This window comes from Trichosurus vulpecula, chromosome 7, assembly GCF_011100635.1.
Source record: "Trichosurus vulpecula isolate mTriVul1 chromosome 7, mTriVul1.pri, whole genome shotgun sequence".
Lineage (NCBI taxonomy): Eukaryota > Metazoa > Chordata > Mammalia > Diprotodontia > Phalangeridae > Trichosurus > Trichosurus vulpecula.
The window spans coordinates 167,308,443-167,312,602 of record NC_050579.1 but is presented as its reverse complement, the minus strand read 5'-3'; positions in this window follow the sequence as shown (position 1 = coordinate 167,312,602).

Here is a 4,160-nt window from a genome sequence, read left to right as displayed (position 1 = left end):
TAGAAAATGGAGATAATATTATTACCTACCTCCCAGGGTTGTTGTAAGGATCAAATGAGAGAACAGTTGTAAAGCACTTAGCACAGTACCTGGCACGCAGTAAGTGCTGTATAAATGTTTACTATTAAATGACATGACAACTGATTGAATACAGGAGAGGGTAAGAGATAGGGAGATATCAGAGATCATTTCAAAGGTATAACCATGGGTGATTAGGAAGATAATGGTTTCCTCAATACAAACAAAATAGTTTGAGGAGGAGATGAGTTTTGGAGAAAATATGACTTCTCCTTTAAACATTAGAAGTTTATGATAGTAAGGAGATTTCCAGGTGAGTTTGTCCAACAGACATTTGGTAACATGGGACTAGAGTTAAGAAAGCAGATCTGAGCTGGGCATAGAGATTTAGGAATCATCTGCATAGAGATAATTGAGCACATAGTAGCTGATGAGATCATAAAGAATCTCTTGGTTCTCCTGTTTCTAGACTTCATCATTTCCTTATCTCAGCTGCTGTACTACCATCCTGCCAACTCTCTTCTCCCACTGTTGAGTTTCTCCCAGGGCCTCCACTTTGGTCAGAGACTTAGGCTCAGCCATCTTTCATTTGTCTCCAATTCTCCTTTTGACTCTAGGGACTTTAACACTATATCCCAGGGGAGAAATTCTTCTCTACCCTCACATTCCCTTTCAGCTCCCTTTTGTTTGATGTCTTCCCAATATGGAATGCATACTCCTAGATGATAGCGACTTGCTTTTTGCTTGTATTTGTCCCCCTAGTGCTTAGGAAAATGGCTGGCACATCTTAAGTACTTAATACATGCTTGTTGCCTTTCTTTGCTTTGAAGAAGGGAGAAAAGAGAAGATTCAAAACAGAGTCTTGTAGAATGATCCTACTTAGAGGTCAGGAAAAGGATGATGATATAGCAAAAGAAACTAAAAAAGAGTAGTCACATTAACATAAAAAGAAAAAACAGAGAAGAGTGTCATTTAAGCCAAGACAGTGTTAAAACTTCCCCAAATGTCAAATAGACTTGGCACTGAGAAAAAAGGTTCAGCAGTGAAGAGGCAATTAGTAACCTTGGAGTGGACAATTTCTGCTGAGTGGTGAAGTAGGTAGCCAGGTTATAAGGATGTAAGGACAATAAGCATAGAAGAACCTTTCTAGTTTTTGGCTGTGAAAGAGAGGAGAAAAATTGGACAACAGATTGAGGGGATGAAAGGAGTAAAATGAAGATGGTGTTTTTCAGGTTTTCAGAAAAATCTTGTTAAGTAGCATCATGGCAAGACAACAAGACAAGGCAGCAAGAATTCATTAAATACTTACTAGGAGCTAGAAACTGTACTTAGTGTTAGGGATACAAATACAAGTAAAAATTAAGATGATTCCCACCCTCAAGGAGCTTACATTCAAAGGGGGAAGGCAATACCCAACAGGGAGGTAAGGAGAATAAAGTTCAAGACTTTGTCTTTCTCTGCTTCCCTGAATCATGTTTTCTAGCTCAAACTGGCCTAGAAACCTTCTGTTTGCATTGTTACTTTTATACGTATTCCGTATCAGATTTTGGTTTTTGGTTCTGTTAACCCCATTGATAGTGTACTGACTCTCCTACCTCAGCTAGCTCAGTCCTGCCTGACTAGCTCCCAGCAACTCCAGAGCAAATGGATTTTTCCATCTGACAATATTTATGTTACTCTAACAATCAGCTGAAATTCCAAAAATAACTCAATCAGAAAAAGAAAAAAAAATCAATATATCCTGTTAGATGTCCTCAAATAAATCAATGATACATTCAGAGAAATTAAGCAAGAACTAAAATTAGAGCATTCACAAGACTGAATAAGTGCATAAAGGGGGAGGGGGGTGAATCATAAGAGAACCTTAAGCTAAAATTAAAAGATGCTTAAAAGAGAGAGACTAAAAATAAATAATGAAGGATTTGGTGAGTGAAATCAAGAGACTCAGCCAACAACAAATTTATTACAATAGAAAACAGAATTACAACAAACAAATATAAATGAAAGGAAATACAGATAGAAAATATCACTGTAATATCCAAAGAATTAGAAAACATGGAGAATCAAGTTACATTTATGGAGGACAGATCAAGACCCAGCATTCATGGGATTGCTAACATCAAAAAAATTTTAGGAAAAAAAAATAAATGAATGTGAATATATTACAGAAAATTGTCAAAGAGATTTTTCAAAATTATTTTAAAAATCAGATATTTTATATTAATACTATACACAGGATCCTGACAAGGAAGCACTCAAGATCCAATACTCTAGAGACAATATAGTTAACATAAGTATCATAACTGTTGAGGCTCACAGTGCACTTAAGTGTCATCTTACTTAAGATTTACAATGGTCAAAATATACTCCAAACTGCTGAAGACAAAAATTACTTACCAAAGGACACTAATGATGATGACAAAAAAAAACAAAAAAAACAACCTTCTCAAGGATGACAAGAACACTTGTTAAAATAGGAAAACAACATAAAATCAAAAAAAAAAACCATGTCTATCACACAAACTTATATAACTGCTGGCTATCATGAATTTCTTTTCTGGGTCATCAGAAATTACCAGTCTAATAATTTATTCTAAACTTTTGCAAGGTTGGGATGCCAAGTTTTCCATCCCGGATATTTCAAAGTTTTTTTTTTAATCATATTTGTCCATTTCAGCTTTTTGGAGTGCCTTATTCATGAGTTCTTGAAGTTTCTCGACAAAAGTGATAATACCTGTAAGTTTTAAAAAGTACCATGGCACCTACTAAATTCAGTTCAGTCATCTCAGTTGCATCTGACTCTTCATGAACCCTTTTGGGTTTTTCTTGGCAAAGATACTGAAGTGGTTTGTCATTTCCTTCTCTAGCTCATTTAATGGATAAGGAACTGGGGCAAACAGTTAAGTAACTTACCCCGGGTCACAGAGCTAGTAAGCATGATGAGGGTACTGTCTCTGGAAATCCCCTTCAATCTGGAATACAGTCCCTGGGAGCCTCCTTGAACTGTCCTTGAATCTTCCAACTAGGTCTGGCCTTTCCCTAAGGCCATAAGCCTTACATTATCATTAGGCCCAAATCTCTACCTAAACCTTGCCCTCTATTGTTACTATAGATATGTATGCCTTCAGTTACTTCCCAACCCTGATATTATCAATATCCATGCCTGCAGCTACTTCCAACCCTTAATTCCATTCTCCTGGTTCTTGGACTCTGACCTCATCTAGCTCTCCTTAGACTCCTCCTCAGGACCCTCCCTAAAGCCCTTCTCTAGTCACCCCAGACCACTCCTCAATTCCTCCTACAGTCTTTGTGTATATAATCTCCATCTTGCCTCCATGAAGGCGCTCAGGTTCAATCTAGCTCAGCTCAGATGCAATCTAGCTCAGCTCAGATTGAATCTGGCCCACTTGTGAAAACAGGCGTCACAAAGGGTGGGATTTCTTAAGACAACCCATTATGGTGAATTCCTAATAAACTTTGTCTTTTCCCTTGGCTGAGAAGGCTTGAGTCTAATTCTTTCGGCAGGACCCGGCGTGTTGATATTTTGGGGGTCTCAAGCACCCCTATGGTTCCCTACCAATAACCTCTTCAAGTGTCTGAGGCCAGATTTGACCTGAGATTGGAACTCATCTCATGAAGATGAGTCCTTCTGACTCCAACCCATCACTCTATTCTCTATTCCACCAATAGTTTCTTAACTCCAATGAGTTATTGTAACAACAATGTTGCTAGCAACTACTGTGGATGTGTAAGACCAACAACAGCACATAGGAAAGGCTACAGACACAGTTTCTTTGATCTACTTTTCTTGTTTTTGTTTTTTTTATTGTTCATTTTTGTTTTTGTTTTTTGGAAGGGCAATTGGGGTTAAGTGACTTGCCCAATGTCACACAAGTAGTACATGTGTCAAATATCTGAGGCTGCATTTGAACTCAGGTTCTCCTGACTCCAGGGCTGGTGCTCTACTCACTGCGCCACCTAGCTGCCCCTTTTATCTACTTTTCTAAGGAAAGCAACTTTAAGGGGTTAGCTATCTCAGTTTAATTAAACACACATATATCATTCACTTAGTTCAGGGGGAAAAGATCAGCCCCCTGAACTTCAAGGCAAATACAAACAGAAATCACAAACAGAAACTATCA